The sequence below is a fragment of the Hibiscus syriacus genome, unplaced genomic scaffold (assembly GCF_006381635.1).
Source record: "Hibiscus syriacus cultivar Baekdansim isolate YM2019G1 unplaced genomic scaffold, ASM638163v2 tig00007361_pilon, whole genome shotgun sequence".
Lineage (NCBI taxonomy): Eukaryota > Viridiplantae > Streptophyta > Magnoliopsida > Malvales > Malvaceae > Hibiscus > Hibiscus syriacus.
This window is the reverse complement of record NW_024062134.1, coordinates 30,227-42,144: the sequence shown is the minus strand read 5'-3', so window position 1 is coordinate 42,144 and position 11,918 is coordinate 30,227. Positions and strand designations below refer to the sequence as shown.

Here is an 11,918-nt window from a genome sequence, read left to right as displayed (position 1 = left end):
CTTCCACTCCCCACAATAAGACCACCAATTAACAGAATGGCTTACTGTTATCCTTGTACTGCACTCTACTTTTCATTTTTTAATTGTGGATAAATTTTACTGGTGGTCCTTTTTGTTTTCGTTTTGTCTCATTTTGGTCCTAGGTTTTGAAGAAGTTATGTTGTGGTCACTTTTGGTTTCAATCAGTCTTACTTTGGTCATTAGATCCTTAACCCTAGTTATTTTGTTGCTGACGTCGAATCTTAGTAAAAACATTTAAATTTTAAACATAATCCCTGAATTTTAAATAAGATTTTGTGCATGTTGATTAAAAATATATGTTATAAGTGCATTAAGTTCATGTGAACTTTTATGCTAATATAACCTTTCTCACGTTTGAGGTTCTTTTTATAGTTTTATATTAAAAATGTTGCTCACAAAAGCAAAACATCTCGGATTACCTAAGGCCTTGGCATCTCACCTTTATTTCTCTGATATATGGTAAAAGCAACCAAGCTTAGCTGAAATATCTCAATCTTTGCAGAATTAACTTAACTCTAATCAATACTTTCAGGCTTGCTTTTATATATTGTTTCACCATTACTTCCAACTTGTTTATATACCTTTGAGAAATTGATCGGAATGGCTTATCTCATCCCTGAACAAGCTTCTCACAGAGTTGCAAAGGCATATAACAGAACTTGTTAACGTTTTGGTTAATTAGTCATTTTAACCAAAACGTAATTAGCAAATTTGCTGCTTCCTGCATCGACCAAACACTTTTTGAAACCATAAATAGAATGTTTTACGTTTCATCCGGTAAAAGTATGTTGTGAGAGTCGTCATGCTTCTGAAAAAGAACATTAAGACATGGAGAAAGTTGGGATAAGGCTTGCTTTTGTCACTTGTCAAAACTGAATAGCCATTTAAGATACATCTAGAAAATACAATCACACGTCCACACCCTTCAATTTATCTATGTTAAACTCCCATTGTCCCTGTACCCTACCCCCCATAACACCATCCTTTTCCCGATGTCGATTATACATGTCGCTACCCATTTTTCAAAAAAACGAAAAGCCCTTGCTATTTAATGCCTTTATATCTCACAATTCGTCAATCGTATGTCTTACAACCAAGTGATAAAAAAAGAGCATATATTTGAAAACAATTTCAGTCATATAAGATTAAAACATTATTAAAGTGCCAAATCTTTAATTTCGATAATTATGATTTAATTATTGATGAGTTTTTTTATTGATGTTAGGGAACTTTGAGGCATTATGTTTAAGTCTCACTAAATGTAAATATTTTTTTTGTTAAGCTAAGAGTTTAAGATTCATTGTTGTTCTTAGAGGTCATAGATTCGAGCGTCAGTGACTATAAGGGTGATTGAATGTTCATTATAAAATGATTGAGAGTACTTAAAACACTATACATAAATATTACGTGTGAGTTATCATTTTGAAATTTATTCTAATGTAAATTTTCTTATGTGTGCACATTATTTAGATTTATTTTGATCTATGTCCTAATAAATGTTGAATACTATAAAATAACATTCGTCAGCGTGATTAATTCGAAATTTTTTTATTCTATTAATTCATCTTAATCAAATACTCACTCATAAGAATTGGTTTAATTAAATATCCATGTCCTAATAAATGTTGATTTTCATAAAATATGACTTACCAACTCGAATTTTTTTTACTCAACTAATTTGTATTGATCTAATACTCACCCCTAATAGTTAGTTTTGTTAAATATTTTGGTTTAAACACCCTTTAAATTTCTATCAATTTTAAAATCGAGTAAATTAACCCTCTCATAAAAAAGGTAAACTACAGAGTTGGTTACTTTTGTTTCATTTTTATAAACGTATGGTCACTTGATCAAAAAAAATTAATATTTGATCACTTTTGTTTCAATTTAATTAAGACGTTGTCACTTTTATTTCATTTTAATTAAGACATTGCCACTTAACATAAACGGCCGTTATACCTTTAACGATTTTATGACATGACACATTAGTAAATGGGTTTAATTTTTACTTTAACCCTAAACTTTAGATAAAATACTAATTAGGGACTATTTTATAAATTCAAAGTAACTTAGGGATAAAGTTATAATTTACCCTTTTTTTAATATACTTTTTTTCTTCCCTAGCTTCTCCGGGTTTATCTCAGGAAAGATGGACTAAACCCTTGAATTTTTAGAAAAATAAATTTGACCAACCACTTTAAAAAAAATAGAGAAAGAGAGGGGGGAGGGGGAGGGGGAGGGAGAGCATGCATTGAAGATTAGGAATGATTGAGGGGTTGGTGGAGATCATCATTATGTGAAATTTTTAAATTTTTATATAATTTAAATAATTTTTATATTTTTGTTATACTTTCAAATTTTAAATTCTCATAGGGTCTTATGTCATTCGTCGTTAAAGATCATCCCAAAATTGAAACAAAAGCAAAGAAATCGTGGGCCTTCCGTGACTATGTTTAACTAGTGAATCATGAGCCGTATTATGACTGATAATTAAAATTTTAATTAAAAAATATAAAAACAAATCTCTTAACCACTTAAAATACTTCATGCTATGTAAAATATTTTTTTAATATTGTCTTAGTTTGGCATAAGTTGTAATTTTATAAATTTATTCTTTTATGATTAGTTTTGTCGTAATTTCTCATGATTGATGAATGTTTAGTTATTCTTTTACATATCTATTTCTATGAGATTTAGTAAAATTTTATGAAATGACTACCTTATTAGAATAACTCTATTTTAACTAAATTATTTTATTAATGATGACAATTATTTGGATAATATTGTAAAAATTAAGTTTGATTATATTGAGTTTGATTTATGTCATCTTTTTCACGAATTCTAAATGGTAATGGATAAATCTCTTACTCTTCCTTGCCTAGCAAGAAACAGTCGACCACCGGAGAAGGATCTCTTCATTGCACATTGCAACACACTCATTCTATCGCTAACCTTACCGGCTTCATCTGGTTGTTTCGATGAACCAGCAATACCTGATGAGAACCGGCACTCTTCATCTCTTCTATCTCCCTCTTGATCCCTAACTGATACTTGGGTTTGACAGAAATGACCCACGGAGATTGATCTTCTCATCTGTTGATCATAACCTTCTTCTCTTAGATAGCTGAAAGTACGCGACGACTGAGTTTGGAAACTCAGCATGTCTTCGTGAATCTTGTTCATCAGCTAGATTTTCATTTGCTGATGGTTGTTCGATCCCCGGAGGAGTTTCGGTCACCGGAGGCTCTTCTGAAGCAGTAATAAGGACTATATTAGCTCGACACAAAGGGCAATTCGAGTGAGACCTGAGCCATGTATCAATGCAGGGGAGATGGAAAGCATGGCTGCATTTAGGCAACAGCCTTAAACTCTCATCGTCTGGGAATTCGTTGAGGCAGACCGAGCAATCCGATCCAAGGACCAAACCATCACTCTTTTTGTATCTGAAAGCCGTGATGAATTTTTTTCAAAGCCTCATCCAATCCGGTAGTTGAAATCTTCCACGGCTCATATTGCAGAAGGGTCGTGAGCGTCTTCCATTACTTCATCAGTCTCAAGATTACTCTCTCTTCTACTAGTGGAGTCCCCGTTCCCACAATATTTAGATGCTATCATGTAGTAACTTACTAGAAGAAAAACAGTGGCTAAAATGGCAATAATGTCTATCACAAGAGGGGAGAAATTTCGGCCCGAACCACTATCGGTGAATTCGATTGGAGGCGGTGGAGGGAAGATGATGTAGAACCATTGTGGACAATACAAGCTACAAAAACCCTGAGAACAGTCTTTGGTTTTCATATATGGTAATGGCACCTAGGTTCTTGGGTTACCAATAGACCCCATAGAAAAATGAATAACGATTGAACTGGAAATAGCCCTTTACATCATATAGATGTGTCACTCCTATTTTCATCACTCAAATTTTAAATAATAAATGGAAGGGTGACATGGTAACTAACCACATGTGTTGATGTGTGCTGTTTTTTATTGAAATGAAATCCATGTGTCATCTATATCATTTTCCCCTTCTTTCTTCCTTTTGTTTTATTTTATCCCTCTAAAAGATAAAAGTTTTATAGTAACAACATTGTTTCACGTCGATATTGTAATTATCATTCTCTAGCTTCTTTTTCGACCACTCAATATCAATGAATTCGTCTCATTGTCTCCTATTGTTCTATCAATTTAGATTATACCTAAAATCACTTTAAAATTCACAAAACTCAACCCTAAACCTAAAACTCATAAAATCCCAAACCACTTTGATATAATACCAACTATCCGATCAACATAGAATTAAGATATTCAACTCGCTTTCTCCTTCTCCACCTCTCTACCATTGAAATTCGGAAGATCTTCATCATCAAAAAGTCAAAGGGAATTCGAAATTAAGGGGTTTTTCACACAAAAAAAATGAAGAAAGTTTTAGAGTTATTTCATAATTTTTAAAAGAAAATACCCAGTCACAACTTTGTGAAGTATTTAGCAGTAAGTGATTAGAATAGGAGTAAATCGAAAGTGTAATGATTAAATTAAAAAAAATTAAACTTTAATGACGATGATAAGAAAGTTGAATGATGAACTTTGTAATTCACCCAACTTAAAGTGCTCTATTCTCTCTTCTAAGTTCATCAAATTGTAGCAGTGGGGGAGCTCAGAAAATGGAATGAAAATTTGACTTTAGATGAGTACATAACCGATTCCCACCATTTTCCTTGCCATTGAAGCAAAGGGTTTTTGATTCCCTTAACTACAAGATCAAGCGCAAGTAAAACGAAAGCAGGAACTCAAGCAACACCAAGAATGTTTAATTCACAACAACTATTTTCCAGGTCATTGTATGAGACATGAAATGACTTTCTTTACAAGGTAAAGTTGTAGTCGAAACCAAAAGAAAGTAGAGTAAAATCTTGCCAATGAATTAGGTTGTTTCTCTAGTCAATAAAGAAGGTTCCTTAGTCCAAGTGTGATGACCATGAAACCATTCTCTTGAGAAAATAAGGCAATGGTTCACTGTTCTTAATATTTTTGGCCTTTGAAGGTCATAATTGCTCAAATCATTCTCTTGGGGGACCAAAGAAAAGATGGAATGTCTGCAAAGTGCTAACTGAAGTATAAGCATGAGTAATCTGCAAAAGAAGCAGCAAGGAATTGAAATTAATTAATAATGTGTAGCAGAAGATCCCAATTAACAAGGAGAAAAAGTAGCTTAATCTAATCATATGAAAAGCATAAGATCATTATGTGCTAAAATGGTTTCTGATAAACCTGAAATGGTAGCAAGAACAACACTATCAATAATAACAGATTAATTACTGAAGTAGGATGTAGATGACCTTTTTAAAGAGTATATTTATCATGATTATGTTCCACAACCGAAATAGTAAAAAGTGATATTAAGTGCATTTTTTTAGAAAGATATTAAGTGCATTCCTCATCAGATTTGCAGCCAAGGAGCCGATGTAGAGGTGCAAAGTCAAAAATTTTGATTTGGAGGGACTAATATAATATTAAAAAATGTCTTAATTAAATTATGGTTCTTGGTATCTTCTCTGTCCAATCATTACATACAACGTTCTTCAATTCGAGAATGAGCTTAATGCTTGTATATTGGAGATCCAATGCAGGATATACCCTGCTCGGTTATCATTAACCACTATGTTGACGTTCTTTTAAACGTTCCTGCTTATGCAAATTTGATAATCTTTATATTTGTATATTGTCAGGACAAGTATTAATATGATAAAGTTTCCAAAATGTGATGAACAATGTAACCATAATATTTGCAGAATCTATACTTTTGTCATTTCTTAGCAGTTTAATCTTTCCTCTTCAGTTTCAGAAACAGTAAAACTGTCTGTGAATTGGTTGAAAAAACCAAAAACAAATTCTAAAAACATGTCTGAGCCCGGGTTCGAACCGGGGACCTCTAGTGTGTGAGACTAGCGTGATAACCAACTACACCACCCAGACCGATTTGATCACAAGCTGTGATTTATTTTCATGTACATGTCTTGGTCTGTTATAACTAGGTTAAGTGATATTAGGTGCATATAGTTTATAAATTATTATAATCATTTATATTTATTTTACCTTTCATAATAATTCATCTTGGTTTCATGCATATAGTTTATAAAACTATCACTTAGTCTAGTTATGACATTTATTTTCTTTCTTACCCTCATCATATCTTAATTTATAGATTATTATAACTTACATGTCGACAAATAAATATCACTTAGTCTAGTTTAGTAACGAAATGGTTGATGCCACATAATTCAGCATTCATTGGCCGCATGGACGTTAGCCAATTTGCAGCGATGAATTTATGGTCACTTGTAATCTAAGGTTCATCATTGTACACAATCAAATAAAGGGAATTAAATTATCACTTTTAAGCTTTAAAATGGGTTAACATAATCACCCCATCCCTTGTTTGTTCGCTTCTTGATCTATAATTATAGCATTCTAAACAGAGGCACCCCACCATTGCCTAACGTTAAAAAATAAGAAACCTTTCGTCCGTACAAGCATGGCCGGTAGAGTTGACGGCTAGACAATAGTTTTATGGCCTTGATGCATTAAAGCTTTACTTATGCAGCTCTAATGGCCACAACCACCTCATTTCTTCCTGCCCTCACTGCAACCTAACTCAAACTGGATTTCGCTATAAATGCAAAGGGCCACATGACTACGAAAGAACCACGATTATATATATATATATATATGAGCTATGACCAAGCAGGAAGATTCATTCGTTCCCTGCAATATAAAGGCCAGAGATTTACCAAACTCTGTTGAAATGTAAAGAAATGTGCTAAAAGAGCTTAACATATTGCATACTCTGTGTGGATAATGATGCTAAAAGAACAACCTTTTTTTTATGTGTTTAAAGAAAATTTAGAATTTATTCTGAATTGAATTATAAACTTGTTGAATATTGTTTTTTCCCCTTTCATTCTTCTCTAAGAAAATAATACAATTATTGTGATATAGGACTAAATTTGTGTTAATAAAAAAAAGGGACTAAATTTGTGAACATGTTTCTTAATGTTTAATTATTTAAATTGTTTTTGATTATTTTAGAATTCATATTCAGGATTTGAGATTGTTTCTCTAATAATATTATTATCTACAAGATTCAAATATAAATTCTATAGACAATATTTAGTTTTAAGTGATAATTAATGAAATTCTCAGACTCAATATCTTGATCATGACAATGATAAATATCGACTTTGAGAAATGATGGTATGATTAATTAGGTTAATTGATTTGTTGTATACCAACTTTTAAGATCAATCACATTAATCAATTAGGTTTAGATTAATAGGCTTTCTTTTTACTTGACTGTTATCTATTGGACTGTCATAAATTTTGGTGTTGAACTATGACTCATCACATTAAAATTGGTCTTAATGAACAAACAATCCCTTCTTTGAATCCGCCAAAGATAAAAGTTTTGGTTAGAACTCCATATAGAAGCCACAATTTTTTCTAAACCTTTGGCTAATTTAGTTGGATTACTTGTGAAACATTCTTCTAATATTAGAAGATTTTAGTTAAATTTTTGTAGCAAATAGTAAGTGAGAATTTCATTCAAGGACTCAATATTTGCTATAAATTCTCAGCCTAAACACTCTTCAATTCACCCAACCTCCCTTGGCTCCTATTAATTTCTCTGATTAATAATGTTTAATTACCTTAGTTATTTTAGTGAGGATGACGGCTACCATTACAGTCACTCAAGCCAAAGGGGACAAGGTGCAGCTTGATGCTAATAAATTGGTATCAAATCAAGAATTTGCGGTGCCTAAAAACAATGTTTTCGGATACTCATTCAGGTAAATGTTAGAAGATAACAATATGTATAATGATCGCTCAATAAGATAAACACCAAAATTTAAATTAAAAAACTCGTAAGAAAAAAACCTTAAGTAGAAGAAGAGAATTTTTAGTAATATAAAAGGAAGAAGAATACAAGAGAATTTGATTACGTGAACATTGGTCAAACATTTGTGTGTTGCATGGCAGGAATTACGAAGTAGAAAGTGAAAGGAAATATTCCAAAGTGGAGGAATTCTGCAAAAACATCCATATTAACCAAACATATGATAACGTGAGGAACATCTTTTGATATACATAATCATTGTTGTTGTCTTTACTGATGACTTGAATGACATGTTAATATAAAGAAATGTAGGTGTTGAACATGAGGGAAACATACAAGAAGATTAATAGGGAAGAAATGGGGGTATGGGAACCAGACTATCACCATACTTCAATAGCTTCAAAAACTCCATCTCATACTTAGAAACTATCATATCGCCCTGTACCAAATCCTGAAATTGTTATCGTTTCTAAGTTAGGTATCACTATCCAAGGAAACAGTTCTTAAAGTGCTCCTTGAAGAAATCCCAAGTCAGAAAGTCAACAAGAACACTGCTCACTATAGACTCCCACTAGGAGTAGGCATTTCCCTCCAACATCGAAAATACTATCAAATATCTCCTCAAATAATATTATCGAAATCAACTCTAGTAATATAAAACATAAAGTCATGAGTAAAACGGAATAACATATAATATCAAATGTAATAGTATCAAATATCCATACATCAACAGTCAACGAAAAGGTGTCATAAAATCAGTACGAAAAGGCGTCAACCAAAATAAAGACGGTTCTGAAGATGGTAACATTACAACAAAAAGTACGGTACAAACTGTGTCGATCCTCCAAGTGCCTAATCTAGAGTTCTTATCCAAAAGTATCTTAAAGGGAAAAGTTCAGGGGTGAGCTAGGGAGCTTAGTGTGTCCCAATAGTGCAACATAAGAACATATATATAGGTTTAAGAAAATAATTTAGTTTCATAATATGAAAATGATAGTAAAGTTTTCAATAAAAACATTTAGTTACCCTCTAACTAAACACCATATGATATTACCCAGAACTATATCCACAAGGACTTATCGTAGGCCCATTGGGCATAGGAGGCAACCTAAGGGAGTATGTCCGCTCTTGTGGGTACTATAAAATGAGTGCGGATATATGTGCAAGTATACACAATCAAACAAGTAATACAGTGATAAGTGAGTATCGTCTCCACAGGGATTGGAGGAAGTCGAATAAGTTCTATCAAAGCGCTTTACTTTGTCACCTAAGTAAAGTTAGTGATGGTATGTACAAATGATAATACTGTGGAAAAATGAGATGGATGTTGTGGAAATGGAATGGCGGTAGTATGGTAGCAGATGGTTATGTCATGGAAAATTGAATTGTGTTGAGTGCAAACAAATGGAAATGTCAAGACAAAATAAATTGTAAATATACGAGTTAATTAATAGGACTTTGTCTTTCTCACATAACAAGCTGCTATGGGAATGAGTGATAGGAGTCACTCTGGAAAATCTAAGTTTACTTCTCCGAACAATCTTATCTCTATGCCTCTTCTGTCCAACAAAGTATACTAAGGTGCCCTATGCTATCTCTAGTAAGGGACTCGACAAATTGAAGATGCCCTGGCAAAACCTGTTGGCGTAAACCCCTGCAGTGATCCTATTGGTTTAGATAACATGATATGTCTCGACAATACCTTTTTTCCGGCAGCATTAACATCTAACCTATCGCTCATGCACAACTCCTTTTAGTCGAATGAAATCCTAGCCTTATCTCTAAGGTGGATTAGGCCTAGTTACTATCTAGAACCCCTTGCTTATCCTCCCTAGTTTCTCTCGAACACTAAGGATGTGTTACCTAGGTATTCTCTCGAACCCTAAGAATCTCCTAAGGAATAACTACTTTCGTAGCTCCTACAACCTTAAGGCACTAAGCTTCATAAACAAAACATATTATAGCATAGAAAAATAACCATTCATTGAAATAAAACTTAAACATCCAAAATGAACTCCCACCAAATAGGATTAGTTCATGGTGGGGTTCGAAATACACAAGTACAAAGCAAGTTTTATCCGTTCCTTACAACCCAAGTGATAAAATATTAAAGCAAAGAATAAAGGGAATGAGAAAAAGCCTTCGACGTGCACTGACGGAGCTTCCCTCGGCCACCATGAACTGCCCCAGCGAACTAGCTCCTCTCGGATGTCTAGAACGCCACTCCCTCAAGCTTGTCACGGAGAAATGCCACGGCAAGTAGGATTGACGGAGAAAGATGATACATTCTCTCTCTAACTTTTTAAGGTCAAATATGGGTGGAACCAAAGTCTCTAACATTGTGGCTTCATCCTCTATTTATAGGAGAAAAATAACCCTAGGACTTGGTGTTGAAATTCCTAGTAAACCCCAAACCATGCTTAAATCACATAGGTATCGGGCAGAGCATAGCAGTGATCAAGTCTGGGTTGTCGACTGAGTACCCGACATAATCCCGCTACAGATGCCCAAGGACAGACAAGATCTGCAGAGCAGACGACGTGGTCAGCATGATCGGTTGTAACAGTGTCGACCCATCCAGGCGGATCTTCGAGGAAGATTTCTTGGGCAGAGCTCTCGAAAAGTCAGAGGCAGCTGGCTTCAAAAATATCTTCTCGCACTTTAAGCACTATCAAAATGCCAGTCGAACTTGGCAATTTCATTTTTCTCAGCAATCTCCTTATGTCACGGTATTTTCTTTCCTTTTCTCCTTGCTTTTAATTCCTGCACATCATCAAACAAGCACCTTTCCCATAAAGCAGCACCGCATGCAACTAAATGCTTCTAAATGCATCTAAATGCTTCTAAATGCATCTATATGTTCCTAAATGAGCTATTAGACACTCAATAACTTAAGTTAAAAGGTCCCAAAATATGACCTTTTACGGAGTTATCACACCCCCAAACTTAAGCTATTGCTTATCCTCAAGCAATGGATAGTAATAAGCAAAACAAAAATACTATGACAAGGTAAGAAGCAGAATAGTCTTATGGGATAAAATTTCAGCCCTCAGCACATATGGCTTCACCATACTAGACTAGTTCGAGAAATCTAGTACTGTCCCCTAGGGTAAGATTCTTTTCTTGGGTGTGTACGTGCTTGTATCCAGTCCCTGCTTAATAAACTTAAAAATTTTCTAAGCAAGCTTTCTTAATTTTCCATGACATTTAATAATTCTTTACTCCCACACTCTAGGTGAAAGAGAGCATACCTTCCAACCCTGAGCTAGTCAGGTAGAGTCATACCGTGACTACTTTCATTCACTCATATGCCCTGGCATAGCGGAGTGTCCCTCTACAGATATGTCGAGGCATTTATTCACAACTTCATTTTTTCAATTTTTTTCATTTTTTTTCATTTTTAGTGGGGTTTTCATCATTCAAAATTTTATGCCACGACATATAAGAATTCTCTCATAAAAAATTTCTTAGTTTCTCAAGCATGGAAAACATACAATCGTGTATTCAATGGTTTCAAAGAAGCAAGTTCTAGAGTTGGTTCTATCATCCTCAACCAGTCATGTACATTCTATCCTAGCCATCAAATTCATCATCATCGGGCATCCTTAACTAATTCCAGAAAACTATTCAGACAATTACTAATTTCATGGCATATTTATTTTACTATTACTATCATGCAGTGATGCAAGAAACCCTACTTCCCCCAAACTTGAGAGAAGCATTGTCCCCAATGCTTACTAAAACTAAGGAAAATGAAACTACATGCTATGAATGAAAAGAAAATGCAAGGTACATTGTCTTTAAGTGAGTGGTAGTGCAGCGGTCGCGCGGTGAGTGCGCTTTCTCAATTTGGTGGGGCTGAAATGTTCGGAGTTAGGTGCGGGTGCAGCTGGAGGTTGTGTGGACCCTAACCTTGCAAAGAAAAACAAAATAGTCAAGAAAAACAAAATAGTCAATTAAAAGGAAGCAGAATAAAAAAAATAACGAAATAAACATTTATTTATGC

The 11,918-nt window shown here is 34.0% G+C and overlaps 1 non-coding gene and 1 pseudogene across 1 annotated transcript; both read right to left on the bottom strand.

Moving 5' to 3' along the window:
- Positions 1-2,862: 2,862 nt before the first annotated feature.
- On the bottom strand, positions 2,863-3,864 carry LOC120201467 (annotated as a pseudogene).
- Positions 3,865-5,920: 2,056 nt separating this feature from the next.
- On the bottom strand, positions 5,921-5,994 carry TRNAV-CAC. The gene has a single exon. It is a non-coding gene; the product is annotated as a tRNA-Val (tRNA).
- Between the last annotated feature and the right edge of the window lie 5,924 nt (positions 5,995-11,918).